A 26,833-nucleotide genomic window follows, 5' to 3' on the forward strand; every position below is an offset into this window, starting at 1 on the left:
ATATATTGATGATTTAAAAAAAAAATTAATTCATAATCCATTACTTTATTCCATTACTAGTTCATTGATTCATTTTACAAGAATTTTTGAGGTATTATCTTTTTTCTCAACCATTTCATTCCTACTGTACCTCAGCCTAGTATATTTTAATGCTAAATATTATTTCACCTTATATAGTCTATTATTGATATTCTTTTGTTTTTCAACCCATCTATCTTCCTTGGGACCAAATTTACTATTCAATCTTCACACTGTAACATTAAATTTAATTATTTATGGTCTGAAATGGTAAATTACTATTTCCCTTAAACTCATTCTGTATATACCCTTTTATGTAAGTCTTTGCTTGCTCATGTTTAAGATGAGGATGCTGTGCTTACCGTTCTAATTCATGTAGTGATTCCACACTAAAGATCCATTAATTTCAAATGTTTTCAACTTGGGTAACTTCCCACAGCCATAGCCCTAGTCAGTGGAGTGGAAACTAGTACACAAAATTGAAACAACTTCTGGATCATTTCATAAGCATGGTGATTAAGCATTTGACTGTTAACCAAAAGGTTGGTGGTAGAAAGATGTAGTAGTCTTCGACCTTAAAGATTACAGACCAAATGGGTGTCTCTATTCTGTTCTATAAGATTACACCTAAATAGATGGCTCTATTATGAAGTAGGTCAGCAGTTCAGAGCTACCAGCTGTTCTGCAGGAGAAAGATGAGGCTTTCTGCTCCAGGAAAGATTTACAGCCTCATTGCTCTCGCTATGAGTAGGCGAGAGCAATGGAACACTATGACCATTATGAAGTGAGATTGACTAGATGACAAAAGAGTTAATCATTTAAATACTAAAAACAATACCAAAGTCTAAAAAAGACAAAGAATATCACAGTCATCATCTCATTTTATCAGTAGGTTGATTTTGAAACTAAGGTAGGTAAACAACATTAATATAACAATATTTTCAACGAGGAAATGAAGATTCAGTACAAAGCTTTCTATGAAGTTTTTGAAGACCCCTCTTATAGTCAAAAGACTTATTTATAACTGACAAGAGTGCATTAAGAATCCACATTTTGTAATTCATAATGTAGTATTTTTACTTAGAAATGACCCATATATCATATGTTAAAAATATCACAGAAGTACTTGTTTTACCTGGCAGAATGAAAATAGCACAACATAGAAAATGGAAGATATAGTAAAAAATCTTCATTCTGTAGAAAGAAGCTGCTGAAAAATTTGGTAGGAGGACACAGGAAGCTAGTGCACTTTTGAAAAAAGCTAAGAGACATTTCCTATTTATAGTTTTCTAACGGAAGAGAATAGTCTTTATCCAGAAGTTGTTTCAATTTTGTGTACTAGTTTCCACTCCACTGACTAGGACTATGGCTGTGGGCAGTTACCCAAATTGAAAACATTTGAAATTAATTGATCTTTAGAGTAGAATTTCTATGTAGATCAGAACAGCAAACATAGCATCCTGGTGTTAATGATGAGCAAGCAAAGACCTACATAAAAAGGCACAGACACAGTGAGTTTAAAAGAAAGAATAATTTACCATTTTAGATGCAAAACAACTCAAATTACCATATCATTTAAAATTCTGCTTTTGTTTTTGTTGTTAAGTGCAGTGAAGTAGGTTTCAACCTATAGTGATCCTGAACTGGGTTTCTGAAGAGAAAGTGGTGAGTTTGAACTGCTAACCTTGTGGTTATCAGTCCAGTGATTAATCTACAGCACCACATCAGAACTCCAAAAACCCTTGGTTACTTCTCAAAATATAGTTTCATTACTAATATGGTGTGTGGTGTCCTGGTGTAGCACTATAGGATAAGCCCTTGACCTCAAGGTCAGTTTGAACTGCAAGGTTGGTAGTTCAAACTCACCAGCTGATCCTTGGAAACACTATACAGGGTCGTTATGAGTTAGAAATGACTCAGTGGCATGCAACAACAATAACAACAAAATATTGTATGTAAATCAAGTTATATGCTCATATCTCTCAAATCCTTACCTTTACTCAGTTATTCCATTACATTTTCATAAATTGTTTACTGATTGAGGCCTTCACTTTTTTTAAAAACTAAAATGTTCAGATCCTTTTTCCAAGGAAAGCCTGATTAATTTTCATTTATTTCATAACCGTGATTACAGTAACATGTGCACACAATAAAAAATTACAGGAAACCTTGACTAGCAATAATTCCCCAATTTCTTTTTTTTTTTTAATGTTTTATTGTGAATTATATGACAGTTTATATAGATGAACATTAGTTTTACATTCTTTCTATCATATATCATTTCATTGCCATGGTTACAATCCCCTCCATGCATCATCAACCAACCAAAGGGTCTACCCTGCAAGCCTGCCCCCCACAGCTCCCTGGTCTTCAGCACACAGTCCCTCTCCCTCTCTGGATCTAAAGTCCCCAGCTGCTCCATCGCTCTACGTCATCGTCTCCACCTAATTCCCCAATTTCTTAATCTCTTTTATTTTCAGAGCTTTGGTGACTACAATTTGTGATGAGAAGTTTGGAAAATACATACCATAGACTGCAAGAAGAACAAACAAGAATTACAGTCACACTGCCCTTTATATATAGCAAGATTTTGTTTCACATACTTTGGATGCTATCAGGAGACCAGTCCCTTGAAAAGGACATCATGGTTGGTTAAATAGAAGGTCAATGAAAAAGAAGCAGACACCCAATGAGATGGATTGACACAATGGCTCCACCAATAGGTTCAAGCATAACAACAATTGTGAGGATAGTACAAGACCTTGATGTGTTTTGTTCTATTGTGCAGTGTCGCTATGAGTCAGAACTGTCTTACTGGCACCTAAGAATAATATTTCACTGTACAGATATAACACATTTTCTTATACATTCATAAGATGATGGCTACTTGGGTTATTTCTAGTTTTTTGCCTATTATTAGTAGTCATGAACATTCATCCAAAGGTCTTTAAGTGCATATACATTTATAGGTTATTTGGTTATGGTACTTTGAATTTACTTGATATGCCTTTTCTTCCCAACATTTTCTTCATTCTTACCAAATGATTGTGTGGGACCATGGAAATATGGCATTCTGTTGTTGTTGTTAGGTGCCATCAAGTCGGCACCAACTCACAGCGACCCCATGCACAGCAGAACGAAACAATGTCTGATCCTGGGCCAACCTCACTACTGTTGCCACACTTACACTTGAGTCCATTGATGCTGCCACTTGGCCAATCCATCTCATTGGGGGGTCTTCCTCTTTTTCTCTGACCCTCCATCTAACCAAACATGATATCCTTCTCCAGCGACTGTTCCCTCCTGACAATATGCCCAAAGTAGGAGAGACGAATATGGCATACAGGACTTTAATACTGGGATTGATTAGTTTGCCATCCCACTAGGCTTAAAAGGATTCACCTCAGAACAGGAACGGACAATCCAGGACCATCAAGAAAAAAGTGTGAGATGAGTGGAGTGTGAAATCCCTACTTAGAAAAGTGGCAACAAGAGAGATGATGGCAGAGATAGCATCGTGGAGAGACAAAGCAGCCGTGGGCTTCTAGCTGTGGACTGAGTAAAACTGATTGTCTACAGGCAGGAGAATGGCTTGCAGAATGTGCCTTTTGCATGTTTACAGACTGGCTAAAGGAGCTTTGTTACACATGTCCAAGCAGGACAGAGGCTGAGGGGCCACATGACTTAAGAGGCCAAAGACAAGAGTAAACTGTAACTGCAGTACTGCAGAGAAGAGGTGTTCCTAATTGAAAAATGCTACATCCTGAGTTATTTCTTAGCCTGAACTGTGCCCCGTTTACTTGCCTGATAAATCCCATAATCTTGAGTATTATTATGAGTTCTGTGTTGCCATTGCAATATGGTATCGAACCCAGATATGAAGCAGAGAGTGCTATGGGAAGAATAATGATAAATGTATGTTTAACTTTATTACTAGAAATTGAAAAAATTTCCAAAGTCACTATCATTTACATTTCATCAGAATGTATGATGTTTCCAAGTACTCCACAACTTTGTCAGTATTTGTATGATAACTCTTTGCAAATTCTAGGTATTGTAATTGTTGTGTACTACCTATCTACCTGAAGTCCTGGTGTGACACTGTAGGATAAGTGCAGAACCAGGACGCCAGTGGTTCTAATTCACCAGTCCCTCTGAGGAAACACTACACTGGGTCGTTATGAGTCTAACTGACTCCATGGAGCTTAACAACAACACTTTCCTTCCCACTGCCGTGGAGTCGATTCTGCAACCTTAATGATGTAGTATGTGGTTTAAATTTGTATTCCCCTAACGAGTAATTGTGGACTCCTGGTGTGGTACTATGGGTTAATGCACTGGACTGCAAGGTCAGTTTGAACCACAAGGTGAGTTCTTCAAACTCACAAGCCGCTCTTCGGAAATCCTATACAAGGTCGTTATGAGTCTAATGGACTCAATGGCACTTAACAACAAAAACAATAATTAATATTGTTGACATCTTTTCATGCATTTAAAAGTAAAGTTTTTGCTAAAATAATTAAAAAATTTTTTAAAAATTTATTTTTACAATTCTTTGCATACTTTTTATAGTGTATGTACACTTGCAAATGTTTTATTCTGATATGTGTGATCCTTTATATTTTTCTTAACAGTATCTTCCAAAGACTATTTATTTTTTAAATTTAGAGTTTAGAATGTGTGTTTTGTGGACTATCTATGTGAGAGGGGGTTGAGTGGAACAAGAATGTGCTCAACTTCTCATATGCCTCTTAGAGTTTTAGTCTTTGCAACTGGTAGCTGGAGGTTATATAAGAAATATTGATATCCCAAGCATCTTAGGAAGTTATCAAATCCTTCAAACTGAGAGCTGGATGGATGTGGGGCTGGAGGTGGGGGTGGAGGGAGAGAGTTCTATGGCCTTGACTGGAACCAACCACGTGGAGTGAATTTTCCATTATCTAGAAAAGGTCGGCAGTTCAAGCTCACCAGTCGCTCCTTGGAAACCCCATATAGGGTCGCTATGGGTCAGAACCGACTCGACGGCACTTAGCAACACCAAGAGATGGGAGGAGGGAGGGTGGAAGATAGTCATGATTCAAACAAAACAGACTCTTACATTTCTTTCCTATATTTAATACTCCTGAATTCTTCTTCATTTACTGTATGCTTTTAGGACTATCTCCAGAGACTTTAAATAATTGCAGCTTTTTTTCCCCCTTTTTCTTCTAAACAATTTTCAGCCGTTCCACTGGGGAATGGGTCTGTAGAGGATCTCTTCATGTTACTATTCCAGAAGTGCCTCACCCTAATGGCATTCTTAAAATTCTTTTGCTGAATGTAATATGTTGCTTTATTTATTTATTTATTTATTTATTCTGTTTGCTTTGAGATTTATTATTTTTTTAATCACAGGCTCTAATCAATTTGATTATTGTATACTGTTATATGAGTTCTTCTTTGTTATTACTGAGCATCTTCTACTTGTGTGTTTATAATTTTGACCAACTTTGAAAATTATATGCCATTGTTTATTTAAATATGTTCTTTTGCCATCTTTTCTCTTTCTTCTCCTTTTGAGACTTGAATTATGCATGTTAGGATGCTGATATTCCACCACAAATTATTGAGGCTCTTAATTTTTTTTTTTCCAGTTTCTTTTCTCTATATGCTTCATGTTGGATTTCTATTTTTTATTTTATTTCTCTGATCATTTTTTCTCTGCCTTACCTGCAATTCATTCCATTTAGTTTTTCCTTTTTTTTTTTTTTCATCTCTAGTCCATCTGGTACTTTTTATATCTTTAATTACTCTCCTTGACATGTTTATGCTTTCATTTATATCTGACTATAAAGAGCACATTTATAAAAGATACTTCAATGCCATTTGATACTAATTCTGTGGCTTTATAATTTCCAACCATTATTCTTTCATGGCCAGAAATGGAAGCTTCCAAACATGAATTTTCTATTGGAAAATAACACTTGGGTATAATATTTGAGTGTGAATTTCTCTTGGTACTTTAGGGTATTGTTGTTTCCAGAATTTTGTAGTGGAGAGAGCACAAAGCATGACAATATACACACACACACACACACACACATATATACAACCCCATATTTCTATATTGAAAGCCATAATCTCATACCAATATCTCCGATTCTTATCCAGAGTTCATTTTCATTTTCTCCCTTTTCATATGTGAATGTCTCCTTTGCAACAATCAGGAAATCTCTCCCACTATCTTTAAAATATTACTTATTTGATCAATTTCCTTACATGTAATCAATCTCCCATTTATTAACAACTTGCTTCCAGACAGGGGTGATTCCCTTTCCACACTTGGGCTGTGACATTCTACCCCAGGTCATTCCTCCATATACAAACACTCTTCAGTCTGATTGGGCTTTAATACCTCTTCTCAGGCTGTGCTCTTGTCCCATCTTCCCATAAATATGCTGTTATTCCTTTCCTTTTACCGACCCCCTGTGTACTGTATAAACACTTCCCCAATACTGCTTGGACCCCACAATCTTTTATCAACCCTCCTTGTGGATATTTCTCACCTGCTAAGGCTCTAATACCATGTACTAGGATGCTCTGTGCATGTTCCTCACACGATTTAGACTCCATTCTGCCTCATCATCTATATATGCCTTCTTAACCCTTCTCTAACTCCTCTTGTTAGCCAAGGGTCTGCCTTGTTGTGATGCCCTTTTTTTACACTATTTAGGCTCTGAAACTCTTTGTCAAGCCACCTCTTCATAGGGGTTCACTTTGTACAAATCTTGATAACTCACTCTGGTAAAGCTTCTGCATGGATGGCCTGTCTCACCTTGCTATAGTACTAATATTTTCATCTTCACTCTTGGAATCCACTTTACACTATTGGAATCTGATTGACATTCTTGCTAAACCTCCACTCCTGTTAACCTGTAGATATCCTTCTTACCTTTCTTGGCCTCTAATTAAGAAGAAGGAAGAAAACGTAGGAGGAGAAGGGGAAGATGGAGAACAAGAATAATAAGAAAAGGGAGAGGCTTTGATGTTTTTTGAGACTTGATTTATGGTACTATTTATGGCAAATTAAAAGAATTGTTCCATGAGAGCCTGACAACAATGTTTAATCGGTAGTAACTAATTGTAAAATTTTACATCTTTCCATTGCTTCAAAGTTTAACATTATAGTGTTCAAATATTTGCAATTGTACTTATTTATGTATAACTGATTAATCATTTACTAAGAAATATCTTTATCTGTAACAATGATGATAAATGTATGTTTCCCCTTTTGTGGTAGGTTTATAATATGACAATTTTGACTAGGCTGAACTATGCTTTCTTTTTTTTTTTTCCCCTTTCAGAATTTTTCTGCCTTTAGATTTTCATTTAAAGTAAGACACAAGAGACACAGATGCATGCGTTTTAGAAGGCGAAGATGAAACAACAGTCTCCCTGGTTTTTATACATGGATGGTTAGGACAGTTATTTTTGTTGCTGTTACTCATTGTCATTTGATAAGTAAACTGGAGTCCATCTAAATGGCACTATTAATCAGTTATTTTTATGACTGATTAATAGTACCCTGTTTATATGTACCTGATTTTATCAATCAATATTAATGTTTGCATAAGGTCACACTCTGGGTATCTATATCTATCTATATTTACATGTTTATATCTATATCTATCTACATCTATGTATCTTTGTTTTTCAATGAAAAAATGGATGTTTCGATTTTTTAGTGCTGGTTTTCTTTAAGGTTATAATTAGTCAAAGATAACTTGAAATTTATTAATTGTTTTATGATTTTCTGAATAGGGTTAATATTCAAGGTTGATTATGATAATTAGTCAGCTGTAAATGGGAAAATTAGAAGTGACTTAAAAATTTTTTTTTTACATTTATAGATACTTCCAAATTTTCTGGCTGTTTTATAATCAGAAAAAAAATAGATTTTTATAATTCTTTAAAAGCTTATATTTATTGTGATCATAATTTATATACATGTCATTGCAAGCAAAATATGTGGGTGAAACCTGCCAATTTAATGAGGAGGATACCATGCTGGAGTCTTGGTGTGGTGCTGCAGGATAATGCGCTGAACTTCAAGTTCAGTTTGAATTGAAAGGTCAGCCTCACCAGCCATTCCTTAGAAGTTCAATGCAGGATTGCTATGAGTCAGAACCAACTTGGCTTCACTTAACAACCAATCAGGATTCAGAACTCACTATCCATGGAATAATTGTATAATATAATAGGCCAGAATATACTCTTTTGAAAATAGAATGATAATAAATACAAAATTTATTTTTGTCCATAGTATAATATGAGTGTGAGTTTATGGTAAATTAAAAAGTTGGTTTCTATGAGCTGTAATCTTGGATGGAACTTTGTATTCCCGTACCACACAGCAGGGTTCAACATTACAGTAATTATATATGTATTCCCAGGAGTTGCATTCAGTCTTACAAGCACCACGAACAAGGAAACATTGTTGTTTTCTCTTTTCATTTGATCTTGTATTTTTCTCTGAAAATAGGAAAAAGTAGCTATTATCATGAATCCAGTCTGTATCCTGATAAACACATAGTTGATGGATAGATAGACAAGAAGAAAAAAAGAAAACAAAGAATGAAAAAAAAAAGATGTTTGAAGTATAGAGTGAAACCATCTTGTTTCTGAAATCATGCCAAGGCACCTATATTAAAGAGTTTGAATTCTTGCACCTCTAATTTGGTGCAATATAAATATTTACCCATTTTCCACCTCACAACCACCAATTACTGAGGCAGATGTAGACAGATAAATTTTGACAACAATTACAATATCAGTGCATCAGATGGTATTTTAAAAAGAAGGTAGTAGGAAGTATCTATGGGATAATTTTCTCATCAGACAAAGAAGCTAACTGAACAGTTTCAATTCTACATCTGAGGAAAGCATTTCTCTTAGCATTATTTTTTTTTTCCCATAGAAAAATGTTTATAAAATATTTTACCCTTCATCCTTTCCAGATTAACAAATATTACCTGATGGACCACAAGACACAGTGATGAGAAAAGTAAGGAAAATATAGATTATCTTCATTGCTGATACAGCTACTTGAGTAAAGACTGGACAAAATTCAAAAAGTCTGTGAGTTCTGATATTCTTTGGTTAAAAAAAAAAAAAAAATCAACCTTCATTTTTATAGTCTTCTTCAGGTAATTATTCTGATTAGTACTGCCTATCAAGATTGAGCACATATTTAATTAAGTCTTGTGAAATAATAAAAGCTCTAATGGGCTAGACATGATGCAAGCAAACAGTAGGTTAAAGACTTCATGAAAAACACATAGCCAGCCTCATCTAACATTATTTATCAGCCACACATCTGTATTTTAGCATTTTTAAAGTAAAGTTCTAAGCATTTTATTATTAAGTTGTTTAATCCTCATATAACTCCTGGTTTTACAGTCTAGAAAGATATATATATATATATAGATTGCAATTTCTTAATGATTTATGTTTTTACTACCTCATTAAGGAAAAGCAGGTTATAAGAGTATTCTGTAATCTGAACAAGTTTTAAAAGGAATAATCTAGCTCTCTAAATACATCTGTGCTTAATTCCTCACTCAATAGATTCCTATATATGAGAGGGCTTCAAAAAAAAATCATGAAAAATGAAATGGAAAGATAATGAAAAATTTCCACAAAATTTTTGAAACCCTCTTGGATGGGAAGCTATGGGAAACTATTCTTTGAGTATCCGTTTTATCTAACACCCAAACCAAGCCTATTGCCGTTGAGTTGATTCTGACTCATAGTCACCTATAGGATGAAAGTTTCCAAGACTGTCATTTTTTAGGAAGCAGCCTGTCACAGCTTTCTTCCATGGAGCAGCTGTTGCGTTTCAACCACTAGCTTTCAGTTTTCAGCCAAGCCTTTAACCACTGCATACAGGGTTCCTTCCACTCTATATAGCATGTTAAAAGAACTCTTCAAACTACTGGTGATTCAGTAAGACTTGTTATATATAATTAGAACAAAAATCAAGTTTGAAAAGTATCCCAAAAAATATTGTTTAAGATGTCCTAGGACAAAAAGGCCTATATTTCCTTCAGTGCAACAATAAGTCATGTGTCTGAAATAAGCCAGTCCCTACACATTACAAACTTTTATAAATTATTTGCTCCTTTCCCTATCTGCTTACAGATAATGTTGGCCCTAGTAATATGTGAATTACACAGAATACAGACAAGGATATGAGTGACTAAAGTGGTATAATGGTTAAGCAATCAACTGCTAATCCACCAGCCAATGCATGGGAGAAAAGATCTGAGAGTCTGCTCCCATAAAGACTACAGCCTAGGAAATCCTGTGGGGCAGTTGTACACAGTTATGTAGACTCACTATGAGTGAGAATTAACTCAACAGCACATATCAACATCTTCTTGATACTCCCAAGAAAAATACTTAAGTAAGAACAGCCTGGATGCATAGGAGAAATGTTAATGTGCTACTTACAATGGGTATGTAGTTGTTGTTGTTATGTGCCATTGAGTTGGTACAGACGCATAGAGACCTTATGCACAGCAGAATGAAACACTGCCCAATCCTGGGCCAACCTCACTATTGTTGCTATGCTTGAGTCCACTGATGCTTCCATTTTGACAATACGTCTTGCTGGGGGTCTTCCTCTTTTCCTCTATCCCTCAACCCTACCACACATGACATCCTTCTCCAGTGACTGGTCCCTCCTGACAATATGACGAAGTTTGGCCATCCTGGCCTCCAAGGAGTAAAGCATAATTTAGGATAAATTTAGATTTTTGATTTCTATTAATAAACATGCACTTTTGTTTTTTTAAGAGAAAAAGATAGATACAAAAGCATGTTAAATGGGATAATACTGTGAGTAGTTATTAAAGAAGAGAAGATGCAGGAAAATATAACTGAGAATTGAACCAAATGATACGGTGAGTAAGGCTTCAAATAGATAGTCGTTTAGAGTTTGTGATATTTTTCTGAACTTTCTTCTTCTGAAGTTAGATAATTATAAATAATTGATAGAGCTCTGACTAGAGATAAGTGTTTGAGATGTAAACTTTTATAGAAGAAGTGATTATGCTTTATGAATGTTGGGATAAGATGTGTCTACCAAAAGGAACTTTTCAAGACCAAGGTCCACTGCGTCTAAATTATAGCATTGCATGAATATTGAGAATGCCAGTAAATGGCATGATGCTGCAAAGAGAAGTGGTCAAATGCATATATCAAAAGTAATACTATTTTCTTACGAGTGATGCCACTCAAAAACATAACACTTCCTACCCCTATTATGCATAAAACACTGGTTAATTAGTGTAGCACTGGGTCTTGACTTTCACATCCCAGAATTCCAGACTAAACCATTATGGATTCTTTGCATTGAATATTCATGATGTCATTTCCACTTTTTGCTCTTTCCTGACAGTCTCCATGAATCATTTCAGCTCATACTCAATTTACTGATAATCAAAAAATTTAACTTTGAAAAATAAAATTCCATTATGATACTAACAGTGGCAGATTGATCGACATTTCAAAAAATGTTTCATATTGGAAATAACTGTAGAACATTTCCTTTATGGATGAGAGCCAAAACCCACTGCCACTGAGTGGATTCTGACTCATACTGACCCCTTATAGGGTTTCTGAGGTGCAAATCTTTGCAGGAGCAGAAAGAGTTATTTCCTTCCTGTGGAGCAGCTGGTGAGTTTGAACTGCTGAACTTTTGGTTAGCAGTATAGTTAATAGTCCAGTGCTTATCCTACAGTGCCACCAAGGGCTCCTATGGATGAGAGCAGTGAGGGTTAAAATACTAAGGAAAAAAGAAAAAGAAATTTGCAGATAGTACCCATTTGACCTAGCCCTGATGGCTTGCTAATGAGAATGTAACTAGAAGAAGATAAAAAAACAACAACAACAACAATTTTTGATAATGGAAATGAGTGTAAATTGCTACAATTTGATGAACTTGACCTATACTTATGGATATAGTAGCTCAAAATATCAACAGAGAGGGAAGGAATCTTCACATCAAGTTTCAATCCTATCTCCTCTGTATACAGGGTAGATAGGGACAGGCAACTTAGACATTGGCTACTCACCAGCTGCTCCTTGGAAACCCTATACAGGGTCACTATAGGTCGGAACTGACTCTACGGCAGTTAACAACAACAGCCTAAAATGAGGGAGCAATAAAGGCATAAAGTGACTGGCTTACAAGTTTTTAAGAGGGAGTTTAGTTTAACAGTGTGTGGGGGAAGATAGCATCCCCACTGAATAGTTTTCATCTTGTCTAGACTGGTATGGTGAAGAGATGGGGGATAAGATTCTTATGATTCAATAGTGAGTAATTGTTATGACTACCTATGACTGTCACAACTATAAAGGTAGAAGTTTTGTAACAAAAATGAGGAAGTAGTTAATCTTACAGTGCAGAAACAGAGGACCATAGGACCATCAAGGGAGAAGAGCACAAGTGGAATGTATGACATTCCAGAGAAAGCAGTGACATCAGAGATAGAGGCAGAGATGAAGACATGGAGAGAGGAAGTAGCTGAAGACTCTAGACTCATGTAAAGAAAGGGACTGAGTGCTGGTGGCCAGGAGGCAGACTTGCAGAATGTGCACTTTGGTTGTTGTTTAAATTTTATTGCCTAGTGTGTTTGTGTACATCTCCTCACCCCACCTCACTCTTCCCCTCACCCCTTCTAAAAAAAGAAAAATAGAGGGAATGGAAGCGAATACTGTTGAATGATGATGCACAGAGGAGATTGTGATCATCACAATGAAATGATAGTGTAAAGCTGATATTCTCCCATGTAAACGATCAGTCAGTTCACAATAATAAATAAATTAAAAACAAAAAAAGAAAAAGACATTTCAATGACTGAATCTGAGCTGGAATCCATATCATCTGCCATAGTTTCTACTTCCCGCTGTAAAAAAAACCTTTTATCTAAGATCCAGTAATTATTGAGGACTTATATATTTATATATTCAGAGGCCAAAAGTCCAAATGACCCAGCCACTCAGTCATGTCTGACACTGCAGCTCCCAAAAAACACTGAATACATGCTTTATATGTGACAATATAAAAGACAATATACTTTACAAATAGAGATAGATTCAAACTTCACATATAGAAATAGGTTCAAATTTTATGACAGTGCTGAAATGCATCAGTTGTCATCAAATCGGTTCCAACTCAGTATGACCCCATGTGTGTCAGAATAGAACTGTGCCCCATAGGGTTTTAGAAGTAAATCACCAGACTTTTCTATCAGGTGCCTCTGGGTGGACTCAAATTAACAGTCATGACACACTGTTTATTTACAGAGTCAAGTTTAGCAGTCTAATTAATATTAATAATAGCAAAATCTTAGAAAAAATTATGCATTTATCTACCTCTTATATTGTGTAGGAAAATTCTGCCTCCTATCCTTTCAAAAGGAGCTCTGGTAGCGTAGTGGTTATGAATCGGGCTGTGAACTGCAAGTTCCGTGGGAAAAAGATGAGGCTTTCTACTCCCGTCAAGATTTACAAGACTGAGGAGAATACTAAAAGTACCATGGACTGCCAAAAGAACCAATAGATCTGTTTTGGAGGAAGTGCAGCCAGACTGCTCCTTGGAGGTCAGGATGGCTAAACTTCGTCTCTCATACTTTGGACATATTGTCAGGAGGGAACAGTCACTAGAGAAGGATATCATGCTTGATAAGATGGAGGGTCAGAGAAAAAGAGGAAGACCCCCAATGAGATGGATTGGCCAGGTGGCAGCATCGGAGGACTCAAGTGGGGCAACAGTAGTGAGGTTGGCCCAGGATCGGACATTGTTTCGTTCTGCTGTGCATAGGGTCAGGATGAGTTGGTGCCGACTCGATGGCACCTAACAACAACAACAGTATTGCCACTCCTGCTCGTTTTGTATTTCAATTAGCTTGATATGTTTTTTCCATCCTTTAACTTTTAATTTGTTTTTGTGTTTGTGTGTAAGGTGTGTCTCTTGCAGACAGCATATTTAAGCATCTTGTTTTCTTATCCATCCTGCCACTCTCTGTCTCTTAACTGGCACATTGAATCTGTTGACATTCAGTGTAATTATTGATATATATGAATTAATTGCTTTCCTTATGTTTGTTTGTGTGTGTGTATGGTGGTGGTGCTGGTTTCTTTGTTGTACATGCCTTCCTGTGCTGAGTTCATGTTTTTTGTGTTCTTTCTTGTCAGTTTATCCATAGTTTTAATGTTTCCATATTCTTTTTGGATTTTTATTTTCTGGGTATGTTGTGAAGTATTAATTTTCTTTGAGATTATCCTATATTCTATTAACTTTTTCCTCCATTTAAAACAGTTTATTTTATTCTGCAATCTACCTGACCTCCTCACCACTTGGATCTCTAGTCCTATATTTTTACCTTCTTTCACATTGTAATTGCTTCGATCATAAACTGATCTCCCATATCCTCTGAATTCCTTCTTGTAGTTTTGTTCTATTCTGGGTTCTTCCTTCTGTCGATTGAGTTCCGGGTGGTTCTGCCACATATGTCAATCTCTGGTTGTTGTCTGTTCTTGTTGGTTCTCAGTCCAAAATTTCCCTTTAGGCTGTTTTGAAGCACTGGGTTTGCTTTGACAAAGTTCCTTAGCTTCTGTTTATTCTAGAATGCTTTTATTACACAGTCATATTTGATTGACAGTTTTGCTGGTTAGATGATTCTTTGTTTGCAGTTTTTTTTTTTTGTCTTTCTTTCTGGATTTTATATGTCTCCCCATTGCCTTCTTACCTGCATGGTTTCCACTGAGAGATCAGTGTTTAATCTGTGTTTCTTGCTTTTGTAAGTAACACTGCTTTTTCCCCTATCTGCTTTCAGGATTCCCTTGTCCTTAAATTTGGACAGCTTGATTATGATATGTCTTGGTAATTTTCTTTTGGGGTCTATCCTTCCTGGGGTTCCTTGAACTTCTTGAATGCTTATCTTTTCGTTTTTCAGGATGTTAGGGAAATTTTCTTCCAACAGCTCTTCAACTATCTCCTCTGTGGACTTGTGTGATTCTTTCTGCCAGTAATTCTCAAATGATTTCTCTTCATGTTGTCCCACATAAATCTTAGGTTTTCTCCAGATTTTTTTAATCCTGTTTCTGCTTGCTCTTCTATTTTAGCAGTAGTGAGAGATTTGTCTTCCAGTTTGCTGGTTCTGGCTTCCATCTCTTCAGTTCTACTCCTTTGCCCTTTCAGTGTATTATCAACTTCTGAAATTTTATTATTAATCGTTTGAACCTCTTTTTGCAGGTTTTGAATTGTTTCCAATGCAATATCTATCTGATTTGATTGTTCCTGTAGTGTTTTCCTGACTTCTTCCTTATTTTTCTCAACCTCTCTGTGGAGCATTTGGATGCATCTTAATATCATTCTCCTGAATTCCTTCCCAGGTAGTTCCAAAGCTGCCCTCTTTCTAATGGGAAGTCTAATTCTATGTCCATCTCTTTTGTCTCAGTTACTCTTATCTTTTTTCTGGACATGTTCCAATATTTTCAGTTGTTTCTTGGGCAGCTTCAATAATTAGATGTGTTTTCAATAATTAGATGAATGTATATTAATGTTTTATTAAACTTTCTGGTTGCCTCCAGGGAGATGTGATCAGGAGATGAGCTTCACTTTTCACTTTTGTTATTATTCAACATAAAGTAACTGTCACAGGCGTTGGCAGTCTATTTGGTGTATAGCAGCTGGTATTGGCTCTTGCCTGGATGGTGGGATTTTATAGGGTGTGATTTTTGCTTGGCTATATGACCACAGTTGCTGTTTCTTCTTGGGAAAGAAAGAGCCCCCTTGGAGGTAAAAGATGGACCAAAACCAAAAAAACAAAACTTCAGCAAAAAACACAACACATTGGATACTACAGTCTATAGTCACAAAAACAAACAAACAAATAAAAAAGAAACAAAACCTGTACCAAAGTACAAGTATGGCTTTAATGCCTCTCTCTTGGCTTCTTACCTTCAAGACCACCTGAGAAATTTTAAGATATTATCATTGCTCCTTATGCTATAACTCAGGATTTAATGTTCAGCCTTTTTCCTGTCTAGTCTGTGTCTCTCCCTTTCCTCAACCCCCTTCAGCTGTTTCTGTTAGTGATTAACAGCTCAGGTCTGGCTAGAGCTGTTCTGGATGGCCTTTCTGTTTTAAGCAGTTTGTGTTGACTTCTCCCCATTCTTAGATTCTGTCCACAGTGGTCTTTGTTGAACAAATCTGTGCACATTCATAGTAGAACCCTCCAGGGGCAGGAGGGTGTCTACTCACTCAGGCACCCCTTCTAGTCATCAGAGTGGAACACCACTTTTTTTTTTTTTGCTTCTGCTACAAATCCCACTAGCAGTAAGCCTTCTATCTATCTAAATATTCCTTTATATATAGTTCAGAGTTCTGGGATCATTCCCTTAACCTTCTGGTATTCTATGCTATTGCTGGCGGTGGTCTGCACTGCACTTCTCTCTAATCCACTGCTAAGCCCCACCTCCTCCCATTACATTTTTAACTTTTAATTTTAATAGTGAGTTTGAGTTGCTAACCTGACACTATCTCCAATAAACTGGTGTAGTGCTGCAGGTTAATGTGCTGGGCTGCAAGGTCAGTTTGAACCACAAGGTTGGTGGTTCAAGCTCACTAGCCATTCCTCAGAAACCCAATACAGGGTCGTTATGGGTCTGAACCAATTCAACAGCACTTAACAACAACAGCAACAAACTTGACACTTAAACAATGCATATGTATTCAATAAAAATGTATTTCATGTGTTGTTGCTCATGCCTCCTCTTAATATATTTAATAGGCCATTGATAACTTTTCAGCAATAGGAAAAATAGCATTCTTCTGTCTCTTACTCTCTCTTTCCTTGACTTTTTCTTCCTTTCTTACTCTCTTTCTTACATACAAATACACACATACATAGCCAAAACCCTTCTGACTAAAGGAAGGGTTATGTCTCTTTATCAGGTGTGTCTATTACATTATGTACCTCAAACCACATATTATTAGGATCTCTGCTTGTAACAGCTCACTTTTATTAACTGTGATAATTATACATGTAACAAATCATTTGTCACATCAGCATTCTTAATGTGCATAATTCAGTGACATCAGATAGGTTTATTACATTGTCAGTCATTACCACTATTCATTTTCAAACATTCCCCCCTTCACATGCTATTCTGAAGAAATTTTCGAGAGCTTTTTTTTCTTTTCTTTTCTTTTTTACCATCTTAGTAATAATAGTAACCCTTACCCCAATCAAATGTTCTACTTTTAGATTCATTTGAAAGTATTTGGTTCAATATTGGTTTGCTTATTATTTATTCATATTGATTATTATCTGTTGTACCACATTATAATGTAAATTCCATAAGGACTTGGATTTCAAAAGTTTTAATATGCCCACATTGGAATCTAGGACATCGCAGGCATTTAATATATACTCAGTTAATGGAGACTACAATAAAACTGTAGTAGCAATTATAATTTTTTTTTTTTTACATTGAATTGCAACACAAAGCAAAGACTGTGGTCATTTGATCTTCATTAATAAATATTTTAAGTCTTCTTTGCTTTCAACAAGTAAGGTTATATCATCTGCATATCACAGGTTGTCAATGAGTCTTCCTCCAATCCTGATGCCACGTTCTTCTTCATACACCCCAGCTTCTCAGATTATGTGCTCAGTTTACAGATTGAATAAATACAGTGAAATAATACAACCCTGGAATACACTTTTCCTAATTTTAAGTCATTCAGAGCTCCCTTGTTCTGTTCAAACAACTGCCTCTTGGTCTATGTACAGGTTCTTCAGGACCACAATTAAGTCTCTGGAATGTTCATTCTCCCCAATGTTGTCTATAGCTTGTCATGATCCACATAGTTGAAAGCCTTTGCATACTCAACTAAGCACAGGTAAACAATTTTCTGGTATTTTTCAGCAAAGATCCAACTGATATCAGCAATGAGATCCTTCATATCATGGCCTCTTTTTAATCTGGTTTGAATCTCTGGCAGTTCTATCTCAATGTATGGTTGCAGTGAACAATACACAACATTAAGATAAATGAAGAAAATTTGAATCTGTCAAAGACTTCATTTTTCTAGGATCAACCATCAAGACACATGGAAGCAGTAGTCAAGAAATCAAATGATGTATTGCATTAGTTAAATCTGCTGCACAAGACTTCTTTAAAGCATTGAAGAGCAAAATGTCAGTTTGAAGACTAAGGTGCACCTGACCCAGGCCATGGTATTTTCAGTAACCTCATATGCATGTGAAAATTGTACAGTGAATAAGGAAGAACATAGAAGAATTGATGCACTTGAGTTATGGTATTGAAGGAGAATATTGAAAGTACCATTGACTGCTAAAATAACAAACCAGTTTGTGTTGGAAGAAATACACTCAAATTGCTCTTTGGAAGCTAGAATGGCCAGACTTCATCTCTCATACTTTGGATATATTATCAGAAGTGATCAATCCCTGGAGATGGATATAAATTGAGGGTTGGAGAAAAAGAGGAAGACCTCCAACAAGAAGGATTGGCAGTTATCGCAACAATGGGCTCAAGTGTGGCAATGATTGTGAGGTTGGCACAGGATCAGGCAGTGTTTCTTTCTGTTGTGCTATGAATTGGTCCCAACACAATGGCACCTAATAACAATATAGCAAGCAATCATAATCTCTGTCAGCATATATCTACCTAGAGAATTCTAAAAAATAACACTTTTTTGAAAGTGAATTAATAATGTTAGCTGCAATTTGATTATAGTGACCTGGGAAGGAAAATGCTTTAGATTGTATAATTCAGTCTATATTTCTAAGGGATCTGCAAATAATTTTTAAGTGCTGTTACTGTTTTTAAGTGCCTTCAAATTATTTCCAACACATAGAGATCCTTTATAGAGCTCCAAGGAGTGGATGCTGAGCTTTTTAAGTAGTTACCTGTTTATTTCCCTTTACTGGGGCGATGTGGAAGGGGAAAATCATATTTTGATTTCTTAATCTTAAAACAATAATAGAGATTGGCCACTGTAATTATGAGATTTATAAAGTGAAATAATGAGGGAAATTACCCTAGAGAGTGTATAAACTGGGCACTTCTTCACAACACCATTTATTTTTTCCATTTTTTGTTCATATTTTTTCACAAATCTTAGAACTTCCAGAGCTTCAAGCCAGAATCAGAAGAGCCATGGAACAAGGGATATGATTGCTGATGTTGAATGGATCTTGGCTGAAAGAAAAAAAATATCAGAAAGATGTTTACATGTGCTTCATTGACTATGCAAAGGCTTTTGATTGTGTGGATCATGACAAGCTTTGTCAACATGACAACATTACAAAGTATGAGGATTCCAGAACACTTCATTGTGCTCATGAGGAATCTGTACGTGGACCTCGAGGCAGTTGTTCAATCAGAATATGAGAACACTGAATGGTTTAAAATAAAGAAAGATGTGTGGTGGGGTTGTATTCTTTCATCATATTTATTCAACCTGTATGCTGAGCAAATAATCTGAGAAGCTGGATTATAATGAAGAAAAACGTGGTAACAGGATTGGAGGAAGACTCATTAACAACCTGCGATATGCAGATGATACAACCATGCTTGCTGAAAGTGAAGAGGACTTAAAACATTTACTAATGAAGATCAAAAAGCACAGCCTTCTTTATGGATTGCATCTCAGTGTTAAGAAAACAAAACTCCTCACCAATAAACAACATTGTTATCAATGGAGAAAAGATTGAAGTTGTCAAAGATTTCATTCTCCTTTGATCAACTATCAACACTCACAGAAGCAGCAGTCAAGAAATCAAATGATGTATTGCATTAGGCAAATCTGCTGCACAAGAACTTCTTAAAGTTTTGAAGAGCAAAGATGTCAATTTGAGGACTAAGGTGCGCCTGACTCAAGCCATGGTATTTTCAATAACCTCATATGCATGTGAAAGATGGTCTGTGAATAAAGAAGACCATAGAAGAATTGATGCTTTTGAGTTATGATGTTGGAGGAGAATATTGAAAGTGCCATGGGCTGCCAAAGAACCAACAGATCTGTGTTATAAGAAGTGCAGTCAGAGTGCTCCTTGGAGGCCAGTCTCTCATACTTCGGACATATTGTCAGGAGGGACCAGTCACTGAAGAAGGATATCATATTTGTTAAGGTCAGAGAAAAAGAGGAAGACCCCCAGCAAGATGGATTGGCAAAGTGACAGCATCAATGGGCTCAAGCATGGCAACAATTGTGAGGTTGGCCCAGGACCGGGCAGTGTTTCGTTCTGTTGTGCATAGGGTCACTAGGAGTTGGAACCAACTTGATGGTACCTAACAACAACAACAACAACAACATATAAATCAGGCGCTCTGTAGCATGGTAGGTATGAGTTGGGCTGCTAACCTCAAGGTCAGCAGTTCTAAACTATTACTGTTCTGCAGGAGAAAGATTAGGCTTTGTGTTCCTGTAGAGATTTGCAGCCTTTATAAACTCTTGATACAGAGTTGTTATGAGTCTGGACAGACTTCTTGGCCCATAACTACCACTGCCACATTGTTGTTATAAAGTGCTGTTGAGTCGGTTCTAACTCATAGCAACCCTGTATAGTGTTTCTGAGGAGTGGCTGGTAAGTTTGAACTCTTGATCTTGTGGTTCAAACAGACCTTGAGATCAAGTAGTACCACACCATATACATGAGTTCGCACTCTGGTTATAGTACAACCCCAGTCCACATCCACGGCTGATGACAACATTGAGTGTGTATGTGATGATTCTGTGGAAAATCATTTGCAAACCAGCTATGACTCTGCCTATGAACTCCACAACAGACTTAAGTTTAGAAATGTTTGTGTGAGATGGGTATCAAAACAAAACACAGAAGAGCATAAATAGAAGCATTTGACCATCTGTAAACAAAATTTGGGCTGATATTGAAAGGAAAGTAAAAGTTTCATTAAATAAATTTTACTGGTGATGAGACATGGACTCATCACTATAAGCCTGAGAACAAATGGCAGTGTATGGACTTGAAACATCCTCAATCACCGACCAAGAAAATGTTTAAAAGTCATCCATCAGCTTGAAAATTGATGCTTACAGTTTTCTGGGATTCTCAAGAGCCAGTATTGGAACACTATCAGGAAATGATTCAATAACCAACAGTGCTCATTATAGTGAGATGCTCACTGAAGAGCTGAAGTCTAATTTTAGGATTAAATACAGAGGACTGCTATCCAAGGGCATTTTTGATCTTGCATGACAGTGCACATCAGCCCACATCTGCCCACACTTCTGACACTCTCCACAAACTTCATTTTGAGGTGATAAAGCATCCTCCTTATCGGCCTGATCTTGCTCCACTGGACTTTCACCTGTTTGGTCTCCTGAAAGTAGCCCTTTAAGGGTGAAGATTCACCTTTGATGAAGAAGTGAAGACAGCAGTATATTCGTGGCTCATGGCTCAGCCTAAAACATTTTTAAATAAGGGAGTACAAAAGTTTGTTGACAGATGTCGAAAGTGTGTTTAAAACAAGATCATGTTAAAAAATGATGCATTTGTCTTTTTAAAAAGTGATTAAAATCAATTCTACAGGCAGAGTGTGGATAATGTTTGACTCACTCTTATGTGTGTATATATGTATATATATTCTCTCTCCTCTGTGTGGTGTTTGTGTGTAACTGATTCCTTTAGACTAGATTAGATGGTTTTCATGAGATCGAAACATTGTTTTCTTTGGCATTAAGAAGATGTGGATTTGAATGCTTTTATTATTTTGCATGATCTTTTTTTGAAACTCAGTTTCCTCATTTATAAAATGCTAACTATAATATCAAGCTTACTGAGTTGTATTGAAAGTTAAATGAGGCAATGAATGAAATTGACCAAGAATACCTTTGTTAATAGATGTATATTTTTAAATCACTGAGATCTTACTGTGTGTTGTTAGTGCTCTGTACCTCAGGATAAGAATACAAGCATGGCAATTGCCTTCTTAAAGGTTACATACGCTTGAAAGGAGTCTCACTGTAATCATGTAAAGAAATAAGTTGTTTCAGACATCAATTGTCTGCATAAAATTCAGCAGGGTATTGGAAAAGAGAGTAACCATCAAGAAAATATTTTAATAAGTTATTGGAATAACCTCCACCATCCTGAATAATGGGTGACCAGAAAGGCTGTCTTATGTAGAGGGATCAAGTTAGAAGCTTATGTGTATGAGGAACAGAAAGCATGCTAATGAGCTCATTCTAAGTGAGAAAAGGGGTAAAGTGGTAGAAGTAAGTTCAGAGAGGGATGGGGGATGGCTCCTAAAGAGCTTTTCATTCCATAGCAAAGAGGTGGCTGTTATTACAAATTTGATGAAAGGCATTTGAAGTTTATGAGTTCACTCTGACTCCTCATGGGAGAACTGTTTGGAGGGGCCAAGTGCAGAGTCAGGAAAGGAGGCAATTTAGGGGTCAACTTCAGTGGTCATAAAGGAAAAGATGATAAAGATAAACCACCTTTATGAGATGCCTTTTTATTTGTTTCCTTGTTCTTTAGTCTCCTCAGAGTTGTGTTTTATTGTTCTGCTTTGAACCTTCCCAAACTCCTACCCCTCCTGTCTAACCACATATGAAAAGAGCCTGACCTTGATGTTCTGATACATTGTCAGATTATTGACCATTGATATACATCTGGCCTCCCCTCCTACTTACCCTTCGATTGGGCTTTCTATGCTTTCTGAATGAACAATAAGATACAGCGACAACCTCAACCATGTGGGAAGTTACAAGTATAATTTTATTTTTGTCTATTATTACATTGCAATATTAAATTTGCCTTCACTTTCCCTCAACAATATTGCCAACTAGAACAGAGAAGAAGTTCATGGAGAAATTTAAGATTACCTGAGGGGGAGGAAGTCAAAACAGTGAGAAGAAATGCTTGAAAGAGAGAAAGAAGAAAGGACGAAGGGAAGAAGATAGAGAAAATGATGAATGAATTAATGGAGCTTTGAGGTGTTCCTAAAGCAGTATTTCTTGAGCTCTAATAAACCTGGGAATCACCTGGAACATGGTTAAAACACAGTTTGTAGTTAAGTAGGTCTTGGGTAGAGCTGAGATGCTTCACTTTCAGTAAGCTTCCAGGAAGTGTGGATGCTCCTGACTTCTGGATCACACTTTGACTTTCAATGTCCTAGAGAACATCGTAGATCCCTGGATGGTGCAAGTGGTTTATGCTCAACTACTAACCTTAAGATTGGTGGTGCAATCCTACCCTGTGACACTGTAGAAGAATGGTCTTGTACTCTACTTTTGTAAGATTAAATCCAGGACATTCCCATTGAGGAATTCTATTCTATAGGACATGGAGTCACTATAGTTTGGTATCAACTTGAGGACAACAGGTTTGGTGTTTTGGTTTAGAGCCCATGATCTAAGCAGTTTTCTTACTCTGTCAAACTCTCGGTTCTGCTCTATCATCAGTGTCATTGGTCTTTCAGCAGATCTCTACCTGAGTGTGGTGATAATAGATGAGAAGCTCATTGTTGTAAGGACAATTAGTCCTTCATCCATCTTCAATGTAGGTTTTTGTGTTGATGGAAACCCGTACCAAGGACAAGAATATAAACAAAAGATTTGGTTATAAAACTTCCATGAAAATAAAATTCTAACATTTATTCTTTCTTTGAATCTATAGCATGTCTCAAAGAGGGTTGAAAAATCAATTAAGGAAGGGAATAATATTCTTCTACTTTTTCCCTTTTTCTCAAGGGAAAAAGACAGTAATGCTTACCAATAATATGTATTAGGGAAGAAAGGATGGAAAATGTTACATCACTAAAAATAGCAATGAAACTCAGCCAGGAACAAAAAGCACCATAGTAAATAAGGTCACAAGGTGACCTGACTAGCCACTTCAAAGACCGTGAAACAGACACCAGTAGCCACAGCAGGATACTGCCAAGGACAGAAAAGACCTGTGGGCTGGGAGTCCAAAAGTAGAATATCCGGGGCTCAGAGACAAATTGCTCCATAACTTTTATCCACATAATTTTATCATCTTTTCATAGATGAAGTAGAAATTGTGAGGATAGAGTTTAAAACCAAGATTAAAATATTTTAAATGAAAACTGCAAATCCAGTGGACTTTCAAGGAATCATTAGTGTAGTCAGATCTTTAAAAACTGTTAAGCCTTGAATGATAGTATGTAGGCTATATTGATTAATTGATTGATTGAGGTGTGCTGATGAGTTTTTCAGCTATAGTTCTACACAATAAAGTAAATGATCTTCTGAGATTCAGTGATTGAAACTAGATGCAACACAAATAAACTATAATTATTATAGAGCATCAAATACCAAACCTAATTGTGCCTTGTCTTGAGAAACTTCACTGATCATGGGAAAAAGTTATGTCTAAGGTTCCCCGTCTTTTGAGCACTCATTTCTTCATGAACCATATTTGTTGGAATCTTTGCTTGAAAGCTATATAAAGGAAGCTTGAAGTTCTAGCCAGATTATTATGTATGATCCAAGTTCAGTTCCAGATCTGAAGGGTGATTGAGGGTCATAGTCTTGGGTTCCTTCAATTTCTTTCTGACCAGTATTTCTAACAGCTTCCTGTTAGAAACAAAATTTAAATTATCTTCAGCAGAATTTTATTTGCATATGATATTAATTATATTGTTCAATGATTCCCACACTCAGTTGTGGCACCTTTTTTTGGTAATGGGCACAAATATGGGTCTCTTCCAATCAGTTGGCCAGGTAGCTGCCTTCCAAATTTCTTGGCACAGATGAGTGAGTGCCTCCAGTGCTGCATCAATTTGTTGAAATATTTCAGTATATATTCTGTCCATTTCTGGAGACTTGTTTTTCATGAATACCTTCAGTGCAGTTTGAACTTCTTCCATCAGTGCCATTGGTTCTTGATCATATTCTACCTCTTGAAATTGCTGAACATAAACCAATTCTTTATGGTACATTGACTCTATGTAGTCCTGGTGTGGTGCTGTGGGTTAATACATTGGATTGCAAGGTCGGCAGTTCAAGTTCACCAGCTGCTTCTCAGAAACCCTATACAGGGTTACTATGTGTTGGAACTGACTCAACGGCACTTAACAACAACATACGTTCTATAGTCATTTGGTACTTCCTGCTTCATTCAATATATTGCCCGTGTTGTTGTTGTTGTCAATTTCGACCCATAGCGACCATTTTCAAGGAGCAGCTCATGAGCGTGAACGGCCAACTTGTGGTTCATAGTGACTGAAGCCCAGTACATTAACCCACAGCGCCACACCAGGATGTTGAAACCTGAGGCTTGAATATTTTTCTCCAGTTCTTTCAGTTTGGGAAATGTTTAGTGGGCTCTTACCACTTGGTTTTTTGAATCCAGGTCTTAGTATATTTCATTATCCTACTTTGTCTTTCTGAGATGTCCTTTGAAATGTTCTGGTTAGCAATTCTACCTCATCATTTCTTTCTGTCGCTTTAGCTTCTCTACACTTAAGAGCACATTTCAGAGTCTCTTCTGGCATCCATTTTGGTCTTTTCTTTTTCCCCCCGTACTTTTTTTTTTTTTTTTTAATGTTTTATTGTGAATTATATGGTAGTTTATATGAGAGAACTTTAGTGTTACATTCATTCCATCGTATATCATCTCATTGCCATGGTTCCAATCCCCTGTACTTTTAATTACCTTTTGCTTTTCCTCATATATAATGTTCTTGATATTATTCCACAACTCCTCTGATATCCAGTCATTAAACTCATATTGAGTTTAGTATCTGTTATTTTCAAATAAAATCTGTGATTCAGAGATTCCATTTGAGGGGTGATGGAAGATTAAATGAAGGATGTAGCAATTAAAAGATTGTTGGAGATATTATTGGTATTTTAATCACATTAACTTAACTCTTAACTTCTCTAGACTTTACTTTTCTCAATTCTAAAATGGGAAGTGTAAATAGCAGACTTTTCTATGCAGCTGCAAATTCTTTTAACTAATATTTATTTATGACTACATTAAAAAAATATTTCTTGAGGCAAAACGCAAGATCATACTGCTAAATTATCTTGCTCAGTGACTTGGGAACCAATTTAAGAAAAACAGCCAGGTAGAGAACATACATCAAATGTTCTAAAAGATGTAGCATGGAATAAAAATGTATTGCAAGAAACATTAAGAGTGTTCCTTTTGTCATAAGAATGTGTATGGTGAAGGAAAGCACACATTTCTTCCCATACTCCACCACAACTACACATACAGTTGTGCATGCACCAAAATGCCTAACTTCTGGGAATATTTTAGGGTATGTGAATTTTTAAAAATATAGTAAAAAATAGCTATTTTTATTCTTGGTAGAAATTTATGGACCATATGTCTTGAAAACTCATCTTCATTTTCATTGCTGCTCTTCTCTTTCCTTCACTTGATGTCTTTTCCTTAATAAGTCTCTAGAGCCATTTACAGTGATCAAAAGTTGCTTCACTGTCACATTAACCTAAGTCAAAATTTTAGGAATGCTTTCCTGTTAGATATCAAGTTAGAGCTATTGCCATGGAAGTGTACAAGTTGATTCCATAGCACTTTTCAAAGGCAACCATTATCTTGTGCATTTTCAATATGATACTTTCTGAACTTATATTTGTCACAAAGTTATTTTTTTCAGTACTCTAAAATGGATCAGATTCATGACATTCACTGTCAATTTGAGCCTCAATTGCTTAATACCGTATGCCAATTTCATAACTATAATAAGAAATAGTATTCTTGGGCATATT

The sequence above is a fragment of the Chrysochloris asiatica genome, unplaced genomic scaffold, assembly GCF_000296735.1.
Source record: "Chrysochloris asiatica unplaced genomic scaffold, ChrAsi1.0 scaffold00038, whole genome shotgun sequence".
Lineage (NCBI taxonomy): Eukaryota > Metazoa > Chordata > Mammalia > Afrosoricida > Chrysochloridae > Chrysochloris > Chrysochloris asiatica.